This window comes from Octopus bimaculoides, chromosome Z (assembly GCF_046866305.1).
Source record: "Octopus bimaculoides isolate indiv1 chromosome Z, ASM4686630v1, whole genome shotgun sequence".
Lineage (NCBI taxonomy): Eukaryota > Metazoa > Mollusca > Cephalopoda > Octopoda > Octopodidae > Octopus > Octopus bimaculoides.
Window position 1 is genome coordinate 29,543,987 of NC_142944.1, and position 21,514 is coordinate 29,565,500.

Sequence of the window (21,514 nt, forward strand, 5' to 3'; positions counted from 1 at the left end):
AATAGGATTGAACCCGGAACTGTGTGGTTGGGAAGAATATTCATTTTCTTGAGGGAAAAAATTGGATTCTGTGAATTTTCCTGGTCCTCCCTCCCCCTGTTCGCCAGATTGCATTTTTTTCATATTCGTTCAGTACACATTATTTTACACCTATTGCACTTTTTCTTTTTTATTTTTGGTGGCCGGGTGTCAAAGTCAAGTTACTGGATTGTGTGAATTATCCGAATCCGCACCCCACCCGCCCACCTCGTGTCACAAAAGTTGAAAAAAAAAATAGTGTACTAGGTGTAAAATAATGTGTAGTAAACGAATATGAATAAAAAAAAAATTGCACTGACGAACGGGGAAGTGGTGAGAGGACTCGGAACACTCCAGATGTGAATTTTCCGAGTCCTCTCCCCGCCCCCGTTCGCCAGCGCGCATTTTTTTTTTCATATTCGTTTAATACATGTTTTACACCTATTACACTATTTTTTTCTTCATTTTTGTGACCGGGTGTTAACGTTGAGTTTTCGGATCCTGTGAGTTTGATAGTGTGAATTTTCCGAGTCCTCTTTCCCCCACCCAGTTCGCCAGCGCGCGTTTTTTTTTTGCATTTTCGTTTACTACATGTTGTTTTACATCTATTACACAATTTGTTTTCATTTTTTTGCTCGGGTCAAAAACTGGAGGTTAACCAATTGAATCCCATACCGGTATCATTTGTTTCTTTTAAAGCCAGAAGGGTTATAGTGAAACAAAGGCTGCTTGTATACTTAACCCTACCACCGGCGTATCACAAGGTGTAATTAAAGATTTTACTTTTATTTCTCGCAGATTTAATGTGGACTCTCAACAAATTTGAAGAGACTATAGTCAATGCGTTCGAAATGTGGGTGTATAGGAGAATGTTATGAGACTCTTACAAGAATCATCGGACAAATGAATATTACAAGTAGGTGAAAGATGGCAACTGAACATTGTGAAATAACAAAAGCTCATCTATTATGGTCATATTCAAAGAAGCAGAGGTTTAGAAAACATTATCATGGAAGGAAAAGTAGAGGGTAGATGATTAAAGAACGCAATGGATGTCAGGAGCTGGTTGGACAAAAGTCAACTGGAGAACTCGCGCTTAATCGGGAGAATTTCCGTTGAGCTGTCATCAAATCGCTGCACGTGAACGATACTTAACGACGACGACAGTGAGGTCTCGTGACCATGCGGACGCTGCCGCGTTCGTTATACAAAAAAGGAAAGAACGCTTTACTTTTGAGAAACGTTACTGAGGCCGACAGAATAGAAGAGAAGTTATAGTGCTAAGTTAAATATGGAAGATATTAACCTTTATCATCGTGGTGATAATATATCTGTGATAGTGTTCACACTACATAAACTTTCTCAACTCACAACCCTGAATTTTATAAGGTAAATCAACGTTAATATGATTTTATTAGATAAAAATGTCGATATCCTTTTGGTTTTTGTTCACAAATTGGAAGTAGAAAATTAACACATGTATTGAAATTATGAAAACGTTTTTCAATTTCGTAATTTCCGCATTTTCAAGAGTGGAATTCCTTCCTTCCCAATTTTTTTGAAAATGTGTGTGAATAAAAATCGATGGTGTTGGGGAAAAATTCACAATTTGATAAGGTACTGACATTCCTATAAAATAGAGTCGGACATAGTGGCTGTTAGCTAACAGTCATATGTAACAAGAAAGATATGGTATTTTGACTTGACTTGGAAACAAGGGCCTTGTGGGGGTACCAGGGGACAAGTCCCCCCCACACTTTTTCCCAATTAGAAAACAAAGTATGACCGTCATCCTAGGTGGGCCTGTTCAATAGTGTCAAACTGGTGCAGGAGGAGCTAAAAGATCGATGCAGTGAAGAAAAATGTCGGGGAGCTGTTCAATACAACATAAAAAATGATTTATCAACTCGATATTTCTTCTTTAGAGCTACCCAGGGAACGAAAAGTTCCTAAAAGATATGAAGGAAATGCTTTAAAATACCAACACAGCGCTTACAGAGTGCAGGTAGTGAATACTGTAATAGCAAATTTGAAAGTTTTTTTTTCCCACAGGATTTAGCAGATTATGAAAAATTGAGCCAATATTTTACTCAGTGGAAATTTTTGTGCTGAAGTGATCATGCAGTATCCAGAGATTAATGAGTTTTCTTTAAGAATTGAAATACATTTTTATAGAAATCAGCATAGTGGATCATCTCTCGAGGATCATCGTAAAATATTCGGTGAAATGCAGCAAGATGTCCGTTGCATGTTTCCAAATGTTGAGCGATTGCTTAGGCTTAGTGTTTCCAATCAGTTCTTGTGAAGCTGAAAGATCTTTTAGCGCTCTGCAGAGTCAAAACTTGGCTGCGGTCGACCATGATTCAGCAAAGGTTGAATCATATTCTAATATGCTATGTTCATAGAGATGTTTTGAAAAAGATTAGTTGTGAAGAAGTTGCCAAATTATGGTGGACATTGAAATTAGGCACTGAAGGAAAATGGCTGTAACTTTTTTATTTTTTAAGTTAGGCGATTTTCGTTTTCGATAATGTGTTCTATATGTCCCGGTCATGCGATTCCCCCTAAAAAATTTTTTTGACATCTCCACATACCCCCGCACCCACCCACGGGGGGGGAGGATTTTCATTTTTGACATTGTGTTCTACATGTCCAGGTCGTACGAGTAGCCTTCTCGCAACTTAGATGTGAAAATGAACGGCTTCAATTTATATTGAAACAAAAAGGATCACATGTGGAGTCCCCACCACGAAACTTGATATGTTAGAAATAACAGCTAAACGCGGACAATCCAAATCTTGCATTTACTCAGAAAGTTTAACTTTCTGAGTAAATTGAATTTTTTAGGGGGAATCGCATGACCGGGACATATAGAACACATTATCGAAAACGAAAATCGCCTAACTTAAAAAATAAAAAAGTTACAGCCATTTTCCCTCAGTGTCTAATTCCAATGTCCACCCAAATTATTTATTGACAGCAATGATGCGAGATATAATACATTTGGAAAGTTCTAAAAGACAATAAATTTACTTTATATTTTTTTATTCAAACATTTTATTTTTTGTTTGATATAATAAATTCGTTTTAAGCTTATTTTTTTTAAATATCTAAACTTCATTTGAATATATACAGTTTAATTACTTTTACCTATGTGATAGGGTCCGAGAAGGGCACTATAAGCAATACATGCTCCAACAAATGTTGGTTTCCCCCCCCCCCCCTCACATTTTTAAGGCAACTGAAGCCCTTGCTTGGAAAGTCACAGTAATGCAGTTAGGAATTCATTTCATAAAACTAGGAGCAAAATATGAAATCATTTATTTATGTTGATAATTCAGCCAAAGAGTTCTCTCTGTTAGATTACACGAGGAAAAAAATTGGTTATTCTGTCCTCAACTCTGGCCATAACTACAGGGTTTTACCCCCCAGACTTTGGGAGGTCATAACTTTCAGAAAAATGAATATTTTTTAATGAAATTTTCTATGCATATAGTATTTACTATGTAGAATCCGAATATACAAAAGTTTTCGGTGAAAGTGTTTTGGGAGGGGGGTGGGGGACAATTTTCGGAAATTCCAACAGTCCACTTAAATTCTTCTTAACTTCCAGGAAAATTAATATTTTTTCGTGAAATTTTCTACAAATATACCTTGATGTATGTACATTTCGAGCATGTAGGAATTTTGAAGGAAACAACTGCAGGTTATTTTTGAGAAGCGTTCCCCACTCGGTGGTGTTTCGGAGCAAGTCGTCCAAATTTGTTTCATTTTTCTCTATTATGTGCGTATGTGCATCCGTAGATTTCTAGACAGTGAAGAGAAGCCGTCATAAGAAAACTTTCGTTAAAAATAACATGCACACGATTTTTTTTTCTCAATAGAAGTAAATTCTAAAGTAAACGTTTCTAGTAGAGAAGTAGAAGAGAACAGGAGCAAAAATGGGAATATACACGCACGGTTAAATATAGAAACTATCACAGTGTCGCTTCCCGAAGAATTTTAAAATGTTAGCTTTCCGAAACTTTTTTTTTCAATCTTGCAAAAACACGAAGATTAAGAATAAACAGAAAAAGTACACAAATATATTTTACATACCTGTCGTATACGTCGGTTTTGTTTATAATAACATAAGTTTAGTCACTGTTTCATGGATGACTTGCTCCGAAACACCACCGAGTGGGGAACGCTTCTCAAAAATAACCTGCAGTTGTTTCCTTCAAAATTCCTACATGCTCGAAATGTACATACATCAAGGTATATTTGTAGAAAATTTCACGAAAAAATATTAATTTTCCTGGAAGTTAAGAATTTAAGTGGATTCTGTTGGAATTTCCGAAAATTGTCCCCCACCCCCATTCCAAAACACTTCCACCGAAAATTTTTGTATATTTGGAATCTACATAGTAAATACTATATGCATAGAAAATTTCATTAAAGAATATTCATTTTTCTGAAAGTTATGACCTCCCAAAGTCTGGGGGGGGGGGTAAAACCCTGTAGTTATGCCCAACTCTGTACCCAATTCACACAACCACACAGTAGATGATCCCATTATTATGACACTAAATAGTTCTAATTTTCTTTATATGTATTATTTATATATTTACTGAAAAGCTTAATCAATTAACGCCTAACCATTTAAATTGTCTCTTAAACTCTTCTGATACTCGGCTTTGCTTCTGTGCCTGGTTCCACAAGGGTTACACTTGTGTCTTGTTTGTCTTATATAAACCTTCATAACATCCATTGAGAATACAGAGAACAACAAATATAAAGTCTCCAGTACCAGACAAATACCCATTAGTACTGTTTTTCATAAGGTGAGCCAGGTTACCATAAGGCTTGTGAAAATTTGAAAGGATACAAAGAGTCATATTTAAAAGAATTAGAATGGTTTCCAACTTTTCAAAACTTAGTGAAGAATGAAAGGTTATATATAGATGTTTTCTCATTAATAAAGTTGAGATGCTTCCAAACTTTCACTGATATATTTTTTGTGGGCCTGGTATTTGTCACTTTGAGAACCAATGTGTTAGTTGATGTCTAAATTTATCTGCAGGAAATAAATTTTTGAAAGATGCCCCATTACATGTGGATGCTGCAGCTCACTGTAGCTTGTCCATGACCCCAGTCGTTCTGGATCTCTGCCTTGCCTCTGGACCAGACATGGATAAGTCAAGTTGTGCTGTGAAGGACTGCATGCCCTTCTCATCACTGGAAACAAATCTGTGAGCAGACTTCAATCTATCTCAACAACCTTCCTTCATTTTCCTCCTCTTTTTTTTCCTACTCCCAAGTCCATCAGCGATGAGCAGTTGACGGAATCAAGCATGGATGATGCTGGAAGCTTGCATGATGGCAGCATAAGTAAGATGGTCACAGAAGTTTGCACCTGGGGACAACAGGCTTCTTTGGTCCTGTCCATGTGTCTAGTCAGCCCTATTTAGGGAAGGTTCTGTCTACCTTAATCCAAGGAATGGCCTAGAAAAGGTTGCCCATGCAAAGCTTCTGCCCTGTCAGCAAACTATCAGTTGCATCCTGGAATGTCAGAACTTTACATGATCTTCTTACCTCAGATCGATCTGAACAAAGGACTGCTCTGGTTGCATCTGAGCTGGAATGCTACGACTTGGACATAGCGACCCTTAGCGAGACACGCTTCTCAGCAGGCTCTCTCACTGAACAGGGAGAGGGATATGCCTTCTACTTGAAGGCTGTCCTCGATGGCAATGATAGGACTCGTGGAATGGCCTTCACTGTGAAAATATCCATTGCAAATAAGATGGCAGAACTTCCTGTTGAATGTTTCATCACACTGCAGCTTGCTCTCTCCAAAGATCATGGTCATTCGTGCCTATGCGCTCACTTTGTACTCTGCTGAAGAAGCCAAGAACAGGTTCTACATAACTCTGGACAACATCATCTGAAGGATACCCGTTCTGATCATATTGCTTAGTGATTTCAATGCCAGGTTTGGTCAGAATCATCTCATCTGATCTGGAGTTATTAGTCATCATAGTGTTAGCAAAATGAACACCAATGACCTTTATCTTTTAACCCTCTGTTCCCAACATAAACTGGTCATTACCAACACAGTTTTGCAGCTTCCAACAATCTGCAAATTCTAGATTCATCTTTGATCCAAATCCTGGTACCTTCTTGATTATGTGATTGTTCAACAAAGGGATCATAAGGATGTCTTGATCACCCATGCTATGCTATGAGGGCTGCAGAATGTTGCACAGACCATCAAATGATCAGATCTTTCCTTTGTCTGGCTCTGAGGTTTCCAATCCCAAAATCGTAGCCCTTTCCTTGTCTTGACATTACTGCACTTGCACCCATTAATTTTTTTTTTCCTGTGGGGAGCACAAAATCAAAATTTGCATCCCCTACTTAGAAAATAATTTGCATCCTAGGCTTAGAAAGTAATGTTTAAAAATTAAACTGTAAAAAGTTGCTTTACAGCCAGCCCGCTTGGCTTTGTCCTGTTGTCGCTAATAACAGCACAAAACACACAACATGCCGCTGAATGCCACAGGCGTAGAGGGTGAGTGACCAGAGCAGATTCCAGATGCTGGAACAGATGCTGTTCTAGTTTTGGCAAAAGAAGGAAGATAAAAAAGGGCTTAGTTGACATGCTAGTTAACCCATAGCTGGGACTCAAATGGGTGCTATTACTCTGGGTCAGTGTACACCTGGGAACAATAGTGGTTAAGAGGTAGTTCTACACTCCTCAAAAGCCTGGAACTCTTGTACCAGGGTTCCACAGCTGGTTGCAGTTTAAAGTCACACCCTAGACACACCTAGAGCCAAGTCTTTCTCATCATCATCGTTTAACATCTGCTTTCCATGCTAGCATGGGTTGGACGATTTGACTGAGGACTGGTGAACCGGATGGCTGCAATCTGATCTAGAAGAGTTTCTATGGCTTGATGCCTTTCCTTATGCTAATCACTCCTAGAGTGTAGTGGGTGCTTTTACATGCCACCGGCACGAAGGCCAGTCAGGCAGTACTAGCAATGGCCATGCTCAAAATGGTGTATTTTACATGCCACCTGCACAGGAGCCAGTCCAGCGGCACTAGCAACGACCTCGCTCGAATGTCTTTTCATGTGCCAGGCAGGCGACATGGTGCTATTTACGTGCCACTGGCATGGAAGCCAGAGAGCTGCTCTGGCAACACTCATGCTTGGACGGTGCTCTTAGCGCTTCACTGGTACAGGTGCCATCACGATTTTGGTTTCACTCGCCCCAAACAGGTCTTCACAAGCTGAGTTTCGTGTCCAATGAAGGAGATGTTGGCATGGGTGCCAGTCATCGAATTTAGTTTGATATCGATTTCACTTGCCTCAACAGGTCTTTGAAAGCGGAGTTTAGTGTCCAATGAAGGAAAGGTATATTTAAAAGATATGTTCACACATACACATATGTTTTAAAAAAAACTGCTCATTTAATTTGATTTGTGGGTCGTGATCCTAGAATAAACATATAAGTACAAAAAAAAAGTTATGTGCACAAATTATATAAAAACGAACTGAAAAAATTGAATATTAAATTAGGAGTGAAATTACAGAATATACATGGATATAAAATAAAATGTGGATCCTCTCATTCTTCTGTAAGTATCCTCTATTTTTCTTTTTTTGCCACTATAGTGTAGTTTAAAGAAAATTTGGCTGCTATTTCTAGCAGGTAGGGAGAATATGTAAAAGTTTCATCTTGGCAGTGTTAATGCTTCTGCTTAATCCTTACTTTTGAACTTCGCCCCCTTGAATTTCGAATCACTGAACTTCTTTTTTCACTGAAAATTGTTTATTAAGTTGGTGCTTATATAAAAACATCTTATTTAAAATAAATTTTGGTGAATAAGATGTGTAAACAAATAGGGAAGATTTCAAATAAAATGTTGGCGAGCCAGAGACACTGGATGTTGTTGGCCTGTTTATTTACAAATTCAAATATTTATATATACATACGCGCGCGCGCGCACACACACACACACACACACACACACACACACACAGATGTGTGCATATATACTGAGTATTTTACAAAGACCACGTGATTTGTGTTAAACAGCTGACCAGCAGGCTATGCTTATACATATTTACAGAAACCACTTGGTCTCTCAAAAATATGGAATGTTTTGACCTTGGCTACTCCACTAAGAATATACCTACACTGTCTAATGAGCTGCTCAGATGCTGCTAGAAAAAATGATGGCTGTAATAAGGCGAATGGGATGGAAAGCCTTCCACCACAACCTATCCACACCATCCCTGGAGAGCAATATCTGTGGGATCAAATCTAGGAAATACCCACCCAAGATCAAAGACCTCAAGCCCTTTGAAGAGGTTCTACTGGGCATCATTCCCAAGCTAAAATTCCATAAGTCCTCTTTCTCCTTCCAACATAAGCTTTGTGCCAACTTTAGACTGCTAAAAAACTCGGATAGGTCCTTAATCTTCTCAAAAAAGACTAAACTCCTATATAGGAGAGACACCCTTAATTACAGTAGGCTACTAGAAAACATCATCCCATAGTTATAGATGTGCTTCCCCACACACATACTACAACATCAACAGTGAAGCCAAATAATTAATCAACAACTTAGATATAGCTGACAGGGTAGAGATCTTAGTTAAAAGGGATTTTTTTTTCACCATCAAAGATCATAATGCGAACTTTGCCTCAAACCCCAAAGCTGCTTGATTAATCCGGCCAAATCCAAGATTGGCTTAGCAATCAAGCACATTGAGAAACATCAATAATGACATAAGGAGAGCTACTAGCCTTTCCCGTTCATGTAGCTCCAATGAGGTGATACATGGTTTTATACCAACAAGGGGCGAGATAGAGCAAAGTTCACCCAGTTTGACAGTTGATTTTTACTTGTTTATATCAAAAGGGTTACTAGTCAAGGCACTTTCCTTTGCTAGGGGCTTCACTGATGTTAGTGCTGCTCAATAAGGGTTCGACCTCGGTCAAGCAATCCAACTCCATGGGCTCCTTTGACGTAGCGATGGGGGTTTATGACAGCACTGATGTATGTGACATCATTGGGTTGTATATCCTTGATACCCTTAAGAAAAGGTTCCCCTCTGTCCTCTTTGGTCTCTACAGAGATGATGCCCTGGCCATTTCTAGAGGAGTAAATTGGCACACCCCAGACAGGCTTAGGAAAGACCTAATTAGCACACTTGGCTCCATGGGACTGAAACTTACCATTGATACCAATCTCCCCACCATGGACTTCTTAGATGTCACGCTCGACTTGGGCTCCAATACATACAGACCCTAACGCAAACCAAATGAGAGGCTAATGTACATCAACAAAGCCGCCTGTCACCCACCCATTGCATTCAAAATCCTGGTGAAGGGTGTTAACAAGATCACGAACCTTTCCTTCAGCCAAGATATTTTCGATGGTACAGCCCCCTACTATAATGAGGCTCTAGCTGCTAGTGAATTTAGAGACCACATCTCCTACATGCCATTGGGCCTCTTAGCTGTGCCCCCAGTATTAATTGCATTCTAGTTAACACTCCTAAACCATGAGCAGAGGCAGGATGCTCATGCAGGAACCACAACAGATGCCCAGTGAGGGGCCACTACGAAACCAAGGCAGTTGTCTCTGAAGCTGAAGTACTGGCCGACCTTAGTAGCAGCAGCAACATCAGCAGCTTCCCCAACAGCTACTACAACAGCATGGTCAACAGTACCAATAGTAGCAGCAGCAGAGACACAAACAAAACCAGCAGCAGCACCATCACCAGTGATAACAATGATAACAGCAATGGCAGTATCCCTAATGGAAATAGCAGCAGAGCCATCACCAATGATATCTATAACAGCAGTGACAGCACCTCCATCAACGACGATGATCATAACAACAACAACAGCACCATTACCAACACCAGCAGTCATGGCACCATCACCACCTCCAATGACACACCAACAGCACCAGTACCAACGACAGCAGTAACAGCAACACCAACAGCCGAGCATGGAGATACATTGGTTGCTCCGGTAGCACAGTCAAGCAACACCTCTCCAACCACAGATCCTCCTTCAGTATACCAGAAAGGAGATACGTTATATCATTAGCCAGCCATGTAAGGCAGCTGAAGGACGACAGGCTTCCATACACAATATAATGGAGAATCCTAGAAAATTCAGGCCTCTCCATAAACGGAACCAAGTGTTGTAAACTGTGCATAGCAGAATGGGTGAGGATACTAAAGGACTCCTTCAACCTGGGGAACTTCCTTAACTCCAGAATGGAGATCTTCGGACTGTGCTTACATTTCAGGAATTTTCTATTGGCCTATTGGAACCCACAAGATAACAGAGTCACTTATGATTAATATCCAAAGGGAGGCAACTCCCTGTTGTTGACGTTGAGTAGCAAGGTCCTTTCCTCTTCCATTTTCGAGAGCGGCCATAAGCGAACAGATTTGGGATCTGATGATATGCTATAAAGCTAAGTGCTTTATGGACGTGAAACCCAGGGTAATCCTGTAATACACTGACCTTATCCAACTTTATATATATATATATATATATATATATATAGGCAGAGTTGAGTTTCAGATCAGGATGCCCACATAAGTTGGGTTTTCTCTGTTTTCACAGGGATCTTTTCAATTTCTTTTTCACCATGGCTTTCGAAATGATAGGAAGTTATCAGAAACAGCCCCAGATATTTGCATACATACCAAAGTCAAAACTTGTAATACTCTCATCTTTCTGACTCTTCTTTATGGTGCTGAAAATTGGACAGTGTGCCAATTCTATACCAAAAAGCTTAATCATTTCTGTATGGCTGAGGTGGTAGAATAAAATTCTAGAAACTGAGATTTTCAGGTGTACTAATGCCATCAGTTTGTTAAGTTCAAGCAAATCTTGTTGTATTGTTGTCAGAGTATCTGGTTCTACACTAGACACATTGGACAACAACTGAATAAATTATCAGAATATCTAACTTGAGTTTGCCAAAAGCAATTTTCTACTCTTAGCCAACAAATAGTAAGTGCAGCATTGGTCTACCACATAAAACATTCAAAGATGCACTGAAAGCAAATTCAAAAGACTGAAAGATCAATCCAAATTCATGGGAGCAAAAAAGCTAGTATCAGGCTACAACTAATTTGAATTTTTATGAATCTTCATAACAGTAGTCAAAAGTTAGCTCACAAACCCCTCTGATAATCCTGGTATAAATGAACAGGTGTATGATAATCTATGGCAAATACTTCTCTCTTATAATAGGTCTCTGTCAAAATAAAAGCTATAAATTAGCATTCCCTTTGTTCTCTTTCTTTCTTCCTTTTTATTAACATGGTTTTGAATTTTGGCTCAAGGCCAGCAATCTTAGGGGAGAGATAAAGTTGACCACAGCGTTCAATCTTGAAGGCATCTGAACTCAGAATGTAAAGCTGCATGAAATGCTCAGCATTTTGTCTTTTTTGTTAACAATTCTGCCAGTTTGCTACCTTTTTATTTATTAATATATTTTTTGTTTATTTAGTTCACTATTTTTGCTGTTACTAGGCCATCGTCAAATTTGTAGGGCCAACTATCAGCATCATCATCATCATCATCATCATCGTCGTTTAACGTCCGCTTTCCATGCTAGCATGGGTTGGACGATTTGACTGAGGACTGGTGAAACCAGATGGCTACACCAGTCTCCAATCTGATTTGGCAGAGTTTCTACAGCTGGATGCCCTTCCTAACGCCAACCACTCAGAGAGTGTAGTGGGTGCTTTTACGTGCCACCGGCACAAAGGCCACGCTCAAAATGGTGTATTTTATGTGCCATCTGCACAAGAGCCAGTCCAGGGGCACTGGCAATGATCTCGCTCGAAAGTTCTTAGTACACGCTTAGGCAAGAAAGTCAGGACTTATCTGGACATGGTTCTATGGTCGTATTAATTCAGCAGAGTTTCTATGAACAAATGAAGGAAATCGAGCGCGCCTTCTAGTATTTGTAGACCTAGTGGACAATCGAGAGAGGGGGGAGAAGAGAGATATAGAGCGAGAGGGAGAGTGAGGATCGAGAGAGGCAGAGTGAAGTAGATATTGAAAGAGACAGAGTAAACAGGGGGGGGGGTGTTAGGTCGCTGCATGAGGGAGGTAGATAGGGAGATATTTAGGGGATTTCTGTTGCGTAGACACAGTAAATATTGAATGGTAGAAATAGAAATAGAATTGAGAAATAAGGGGTTTTCGGCCAGCTAAGTCTAAGACAGAATTAATGAGATAGGTGACTATGTGAGGAAATAAAAACTGAAAAACTTGAATAAATGATTGGGTTTGACGACATCGTTAAGGACAACTGAAAATGAATTTGAGCACTAAATAAGATATTACGATCAGGGCAAAATACATAGAAAAGTGCACGCTTAGGCAAGAAAGTCAGGAATTATCTGGATATAGGGATATATAATCCTAGCAGGTACTGTATTAAATTCCAGTTAGTTTATTTTACTATCCACAGTAAATCTTCACATTGGTAAATGTTTCTACAGAAAGTGCATGCTGTCAGTAGAGAAGAAATAATAAATTAATAAGGAGAATAAAAATTTATATATCCAGTTTTATTCTCCTGTGAATCACATCTTTCCATTTCTGCACCTACATACGTTTCTGCTGCATTTTCGTGTACACTGCAAAATTTTACTTCTTGGTGGGCATTTTAGTGTTAATTGTTGCTTCTTTAGTGTGCTTTTTACAGCGTTTCAGATCCCATCTTAACTAAGTACTTGTTCAACTTTTTTGGGGTTGGACTAATATTTAGCTCAGATGAGATCTGAAATGCTGTTAATAGCACCCTGAAGAGGCGGCAATTAACACTAAAATGCACACCAAGAAGCAAAATTTTGCAGTGTACATGAAAATGCAGTAGAAACATATGTAGGTGCAGAAATGGAAAGATGTGATTGATAGCAAAATAAAACTGGATATATAAACCTCTATTCTTATTAATTTAATATACATATATATATAAATATAAATGTGGGTAGTTGAGTATTTCTTAGCATAATTCTCGAAGATTCAGTGTAACACAACATGTGATGAGGGTGTACTTCATTAATTATAGGTAAAATCCACTCAACAGGCTTCTATAAAGTTTAGCCAATTTCACTCACAAGATATGAGTCAGTGCGAGGCTACAAAATGACATTTGCCCAGAATATCACACAGTGGGACTAGACCCAGGATCACATGGTTGAGGGTTGAGAAGTGAACTTAACTATTTGGCCATGTTGAACCTACACGCACACAAGCACACACACACACACACACACACACACACACACACACACACGCATGCACATGCACACATACACATACACCCCTCCGGATGGCTCCATTCCAGATTTCTATCTTTGGAAGTACATTTTTGAGAAACAATAGTTGATTTGTCATTTAAATCTGTTTTAAAGACTGCTGCAACCTAACTCAGAAAGGTATAGTCATGCACTGTGCTATGGAAACATGTTTCTGAAAATCTTACTACAATGTGAAATTCTGTAACCTGAAGCCTTTTTCAACTTACTTCAATGCTTCTCCCCCAAGTTTCATCTACTACTATTACAACTGGCATTACAACCAACATTATATTTTATTCTCTTTTATATCTTTTCTTTTTAACAATACCATCACTATTATGACCATCCCCAGTATTAACCATTTGGCATTTAAACTGGTTATATCTGGTCTAAATATTTTACCTGTTTTATGTTCAAACTGGCCAGATCTGGCCTCACACCAACCCTACAATATCATTCTAAAAATTAAGTTACCTCATCAGAATCTCAAGGCTATAAGACAATGCATGATTAATTCAAAACAATTACTTTTGACAGAATAATGTGAATGCTAAAGGGTTAAACCACTGCCACTATCACCATCTTATAGACTTCATTACTAATTTGTTAACCAATATAAAACTTGCTATCACCCATCTTTCTCCCTCACTACTAATGAGCACCATCAGCATCACTACTACCATCCTTACAATTCAGATACATTCTCCTCAAAAATTGTTCCTGTTTTACTGTTTAACCATGCTAACTTATCCTGCAGCTAACATACCAAGCCCTTGAAGAAGGAATTCTTATAGTTCTAAATACTGTTTTACTTCTGCTGACATCCTACTCTAACAAATTACATCTCTCCTCTTCCTCACATTTCCTCTTTTCATGCACTATGCTTATGCTTATCTCTTGCTCTCCAATCTTGTCCTCACTGCCCTGCTCACTGTATCATTGCTATCCTGTTATCCCCCATCTCTATATGCCCAGGTTTTACCAGTCATTGCATACCCCACCTCACACTCCTTGTATTCATGTGAAGTCTCTACTTACTACTCATGCACCTTGGCAATACCTTACCATTTATATTCTGATCCCCCCTTTATCTTGAGTGCATGCCTTCCACTTTGCCACCACTTATCTCTTCCTGGCTTTTCTCTACCATCATATTTGATCCCCACCATTCCTTGTGAACATATATAAACATATATAACATGTATTACATGTATAAACATACATAACACAAGTGAGAAGGATGGAAGGGAGCAAGGAAAAAATGAGTTGCACATTGCTACAAATATTTTGTATAAAAAAAATTTTAGTGTATACATTTTTGAGTTTTTCAGCTATTTTTTTAATATTTGTGTACATGATAATTAGTATAACAAACCCATGCATAAAGATTTATACAAGGGACTGAACATGACAACAACAATGGAAAAAGGTTATAGAGATGAATGAAACTAAGATAATTATGATAACATGGGGATGGAAAAAAGGAGCAAAAGAAGTTAGACGAGGGGTAGGAGACAAAGAAGATGGAGAAGAAGAAAATGGCATGAGGAAAAAAGGAGGTTTAGAGTAAAATCAAAAGAGAAGGAAACTAGAAAGGAACATGCTTGATTTATTTCATTAATAGCAGTTTGAAAGCTTGATTTCACATCACAATTCTTATTCTAAATACTAATTACTTTATTCCAGTAAAATCTTTAGTAGATGCTTTTACTACTCATCCACAAGGAGAGTAAACATGTTTTTTTTCGTATTACTTTCATTTAAAATTTTATTGGAATGTTAGCAAACTATCTACAGATAAATTTTTTTTTTAATGTTAAGTTTGTTTTGCAATCCTAGATGAACCATTTTAACTATTTAAAAGCAAAAAAAAAAATGTTTTATTGACTTTTCTTGAAATATTGAAATTTCTAACTTACCATTGTGATCTGGTCGCTGAAACTCATACAACTGGCAGTGGAACACTGTTAGATTGCAGTTGCATGACAAAAATTTGACACAACATAAAATCAATTTAAAGTGAATTTATCAGCTTTTCTGTGTTTTTGGATGATTAAAATGGCTCTCCAATGATATAGTTGCTTTGGTTTCAACACATTTTACTTTTTAACTTTTTTTTTCCAGATTTAAGATATCTTTCTTTAAAGACAGAAGTACTCATTTTGGTGAGTCTTTTTGGTATTTGGCTGATCATCATAATTCTATCAAACATAAAGGTAAGGCTTGTTTATAGTCAACACTTATAGAATCAGAACAGATAAACCAACAAGGGACACCTCTAAGTGGTTAGTTGACTTGCTAGGAATATCAGACAAATTTTCTTAAAAATCAAGTCTGATTCATGGAACATAATACCTGAATATTTTTTAATTATAAACAAATTAAAATATAAAATCACGAAAGAAATTATTTTCTACCTTCAGTGGTATTTGAAACCATATAATTTACAAAAGGTATGATTTTTAAATGTGCAATATTAATAATTAGTGTTCCAGTGTATATTGTCTATACATAATTAAGGGAGATGGGCAAGAAAGAAATGAATGTGCCTGTGCTTGCTTTGAGCGTAGGTTTGTTTTTAGTGTGTTTGTTTGTGTGAAAGAGAGAGAGAGGGGGGGGGGGGGAGAGAGAGAAAAAGTTAGAAATATAGAGAGGGGAAAATTTGAAGAAAGAAGAAATAAAAGAAAAACTGAAGGAGGAAAAATCCTATTGATCCAGTATAAAGTTGTTACTTCAAAGACTGAAGAAAAATCATCTGCATGAAAAATATGGTGGATTCTAGAAAGCATTCAACAAAAAAGGATGTTAAGGAAATTAACTTTCTAATACATCAAGGTTATTAACTACATACTGTCTTTTCAAAAAGCAAGTTGTAGTCACTAGAAAACTTTGAAATAAAGTTAGAAAAAATGATAAAAATTGAGACTGAATCAAAACAATATTGGAGAGAGCTAAAAATATAGAGAACAACTAAATGAAAACCACTGATCTGATATAAAATAAAGCATGCTCTTTTGTGAAAATCTCTTATTAAGAATGCAAAAGTGTATGCTTTAGGATTAAGCTGTTTTAGGTCAAATAACTTACCAGTTGTGTGTCTTTGAAAGGGATTGAAAACTGCAGTGAAATATAAGGCAAATAGAGAAGAGCAGTTATATCACCACTGACTGTAAGTGGGTTCAAATATTGCTTTACCAAAACCAACCAACAATATCATCATGTAAAGATGTGATGATATTTGTAAATACATTGGAACAACCAACTTTTCTGAGAATTGTCCATAACATTGCAATTAAAGCAATGATAGAGGTCAAGTGACTTGGCCAACTCTCTAATGACTCTTACCAATTCTCTTGGTTTCTCTTTCTCTCTAAACATTAGGTGTGATTTGACAAGAGATCTGTGTGATATTTCTATCAGGGTCAGTGACCACATAGTGGTTCACTTGATGTAACAAATGTGTAGTAGGTTGCAGATGTGAGTTGTCTTAAGATAAGGAAATGTAACCCCCCCCCCCCAAAAAAAAACCTCAATGAAGTTTTAAGCTCAGAAACTGTTGTTAAGAAATTGAATTGTTTCATATTCTCTCTACTGTTCTTATATAATATTAATTTTTAATGTCTAGGCCTCTTTTTGGTGGAGGGAAAGGGTTTAGTCAATAAAGATATAATAGCTAAAGGTTTAAGGTGTTAACTTCAAAATATTATTTGAGAAGAATTTTGAAGTAATTCACAAAAGCAGTTGATAGTGAGGATAAACATAGGGTTAAACTTCTGAGAAGAATTCAAGATTATGGATGCAGTGGATAATATTGAGTTATGGGGTGTGATGAAATCTCAGCTACAAATATGCTTGGCAGAACAAAAGGCCTTGTTGTATTTATGACTTTCAAGTGGTTTCTCTACTGATAATCTACTTCAAGTTCAGGAAGACAGGAGTACATGGTGAGTTCAGATCTTGCACTGAGCTATACATAGAGACAATATGCCTTAAATATGGGTCTGATGGATAAAAGTAACAGTAATAATACTGGAACTAGCTACAAATGTGCTCTTTGCCAGTAAAAGAAATTGATGAAAACATTGAGTGTAACCATCTCCTTTTTCCCTTACAGAGAGTGAATTGAAGGCTACATTGTCAAATGTGTCTTCCCCATTTCATTGGATAGTGAGATTGTAATTTGAGGGTAATTTTGACTGCTGTTTCTTGTGGTTCAAGTGATCATTTAGAAGCACTTTCATTGACTCAAAATAAGAAATTCTTAATACTATGACACATTGAACACAGCATCTTTAGATTTACATGTGTATGTATGTGAGCATGCATGTGTATGTTGAAAATCAAACATACTCACATACATATGCACTCATATAGGTTGGGTTCATTTTTAGTATTCTCATTTGAGAGCAGTTGAGTTTATTTTAGATATTCTTATTTTAAAAATAATCTTGGGCTAATTGTTGAGAGGACATTGGTGTTGCCTTGGTGGAAGTTTGCACTCTGAGTGCTCTTGTTACTATTGTATTTATTTATTTATGCCTTTATAGCTGTGAATTATTCTATGAGACTAATTATTGTTCAGTTCTATATTTAAGAGATGAGGAATTATTTACATTATTTACATTTGTCGGATATTTGTCCTCATCTTGTTTGTTGTTAACACAATGTTTCGGCTGATATACCCTCCAGCCTTCGTCAGGTGTCTTGGGGAAATTTCGAACCTGGGTTCTCATTCCTAACGATGTTACTATTATATTATTATTATTATTATTACTATTATTAATCAGGTCGCTGCCGTGAATCAAACTCGGAACCTTGGGGTTAGTAGCCCGCGCTCTTAACCACTACGCCATATGCCCGTGGGCAATTATGGGGTGAATTTTAAGGCTTATAAATCTATTATTTTTCTATCCTTCCTCAATACCGGTTCCCATATGCTATTCATATCTGCACTCGGTCTGCTTAGGAGGTTGTTGTGTCCTAGCATATGTGCTGCTTCTTTTAGTTTTCGTATTTTCCAGTGTTGTTCCCTGTCTATTATTTTAACTTCATCCCACTGGGGGAGGTGGTTTCCATTTTTCCATACATGATCAGCTATACCCGATTTATCAATATCTCCTCGTGTCACAACTTTGCGATGTTCTTCTACCCTTATTTTGAGGGGACGACATGTTTCGCCTTTGTATAATCTACCACAGCTGCATGGGATGGAGTACACGCAGTTTTTGGTCATATTCTCTTCTGTTGGTGGTTTTACCCGAAGGATATATTTGCGAAGTGTTGTATTGCTCTTGAATACTGCCCTGATGTCATATGGGCCGCATATCTTTCGTATCTTTTCGGAGAGGCCTTTCACATAGGGTAGACAGACTGTAGACAGTTTATTGGTTTCATCCTCTCTTTTCTTCATAATTGGAGTAGATAGTATGTTCTTGGGGTAGTTGTTTCTTAATAGATTGTTACTGAGCTTGATCATTTCCTCGTGGTGGGTATCACGGTCGCTACTTATATTCTTTGCTCGGTGTTTTAGGCACTGAGCAATTCCTCTCTTTACACTGTATGGATGGTGGGAATTGAAGTTAAGGTATCATCCAGTGAAGGTTGGCTTGCGATATACGGATGTCCTGAATCCATACTCGGTGCGTGTTATTAATACGTCCAGGAATGCCAGCTGATTGTTCTGTTCCTTTTCCATGGTGAACTGTATGGATGGATTTATTGAGCTCACATGATCTAACAGCACTTGGACATCTTGCTGGTGGGGCCAGAGAATAAAGGTGTCATCAACGTATCGCAGCCATAGGGTTGGTTTTAGTGGTGTTGATCCTAAAGCCAAATTCTCGAAGTATTCCATGTATATATTGGCTATTATCGGTGATAATGGCGAACCCATAGCTAAACCCTCTTCTTGTCGATATATATCAGTGTCCATACTGAAGTAGGTAGTTTCTACACAGAAAGTCAACATTTCCATCAAGTTTGTTATTGGTATACTAGTGCATTCTTTTAGATGGGTGTCTGTCACTAGTTTTTCTTGAATCACCGATAGTGCTTCACCAGTTGGGACTTTGGTGAATAGACTTATCACATCTAGGCTCACCATCTGGTCGGATTCAATGGGGGTATCCTTGATCAATTCTGTGAAGTGGGTGGAATTCTTCACGTATGATGTTGACTTTCCTGCTAATGGACTGATTATATCCACCAAGAAGCGGCTCAGTGGATGACATGCTGAACCTCTACAGCTCACTATAGGTCTTAGTGGAATACCTTCCTTGTGAATCTTAGGGAGACCGTACATGTGTGGTAGTTTACTGTAGTGTTGAGTCAGCTGTCTGTACTTCATTGGTGTGAAGTGATCCTTGTTCTTGATCAAGATCTGTGACAACTTCCTCTCTGTTTTCAGAGTTGGGTCTTTCTTTACTCTACTGTAGCTACCATCACTTATAAGACTTGCCAATAAGGGTAGAAGAACATCGCAAAGCTGTGACACGAGGAGATATTGATAAATCGGGTATAGCTGATCATGTATGGAAAAATGGAAACCACCTCCCCCTGTGGGATGAAGTTAAAATAATAGACGGGGAACAACACTGGAAAATACGAAAACTAAAAGAAGCAGCACATATGCTAGGACACAACAACCTCCTAAGCAGACCGAGTGCAAATATGAATAGCATATGGGAACCGGTATTGAGGAAGGATAGAAAAATAATAGATTTATAAGCCTTAAAATTCACCCCATAATTGCCCACGGGCATATGGCGTAGTGGTTAAGAGCGCGGGCTATTAACCCCAAGGTTCTGAGTTCGATTCACGGCAGCGACCTGATTAATAATAGTAATAATAATAATAATAATAATATAATAATAGTAACATCGTTAGGAATGAGAACCCAGGTTCGAAATTTCCCCAAGACACCTGACGAAGGCTGGAGGGTATATCAGCCGAAACGTGTTAACAACAAACAAGATGAGGACAAATATCCGACAAATGTAAATAATGTAAATAATTTTTGTTAATGCATATTTTTTTTTATGTAGATCCTCTCATTTGTCCTGAAATCTACTTTTTTGTTGGAAAATGAATTCAACATTAAATAAGATTGAATGATGCATTGAAGTTTTGATAACAGTGGCAAGAACAATAATAAAGATGGAGGCAGTAATAGCATCAGTAACAACAGTATAAGCAGCAACAACAACAAAAGTGGCAACAGCAAGAGAATCTACAATAGAAGGAAATTTTATATAGTCACTGAACCTTCTAGAAATATCGACCAAATCTTCCTCAAATCACATTCTACCATCTTAAAACAAAAGAACACATTGCATAATTTGTTTGATAAATAAGCTGAGCTGGTTGCAGATGGAACTCCTTTGAATCACAGTTTTTTCTCAAAAATAACAGATGCAATGCTTGCCAGAAATAACAACCAAATTTCTATAAAAACCACCCTACCATCCTAGAAAGGACAGCATATTAAATAATGTAGTCTAGATATACTAATTGTGAATAAAACATAAGAGTTGTTATGGTGGGAATATACTCTAGGTCATAGACTTTCTGGTTCAGAGTTGACTTGGATTACATTCATACATTCAAAGGAGCTGATATATTGTTATTTGATCTTTTAAAGATAGCAGCAAAAGCTACTATATCAAAAAGGGATGATACACAGGATAATCTAGTCTTTGATTATACAATATTAGAATAAATGATTGGAAAATGATGACTGACTTGAAATTTAACAACACTGACTACACTTGCATGATTTGGGAGCACCAGCTCAGACTATTTGGCCATGTTGCTCAATATTTCGAGTTAGACCCTGTGTTCTCTTCACTGATGACCCAGCTGGGTTGATGGCTTATGTTGGTTGACCATATGGTCATGGTAGATGAGGACATATCTTACAGATATCTAACAATAAAGCAAAACCAACAACTATGAAAGTCATTTGGATATTGCAGAAAAGTGACTAAACATGATATTGTTTAATAAGATGTAGAATGTGGTAACTACAGATTCAGAGTCATGTCACTACAGAAAGTGATAATGGAATACATTGTTTGGGACATATAAACCTGTGTATCTGCAGAAATACAATTGTTACAATGATTTGAGAATTCTTGGAATATGTTACCTTGTTT

The 21,514-nt window shown here is 37.7% G+C and overlaps 1 long non-coding RNA gene across 1 annotated transcript; it reads left to right on the forward strand.

The window, feature by feature from the left end:
- Positions 1 to 309: 309 nt before the first annotated feature.
- On the forward strand, positions 310 to 20,650 carry LOC149132196 (uncharacterized). Its single transcript, XR_016244731.1, has 3 exons — positions 310 to 1,407; positions 15,486 to 15,577; positions 20,405 to 20,650. It is a non-coding gene; the product is annotated as an uncharacterized LOC149132196 (long non-coding RNA).
- Positions 20,651 to 21,514: the final 864 nt, after the last annotated feature.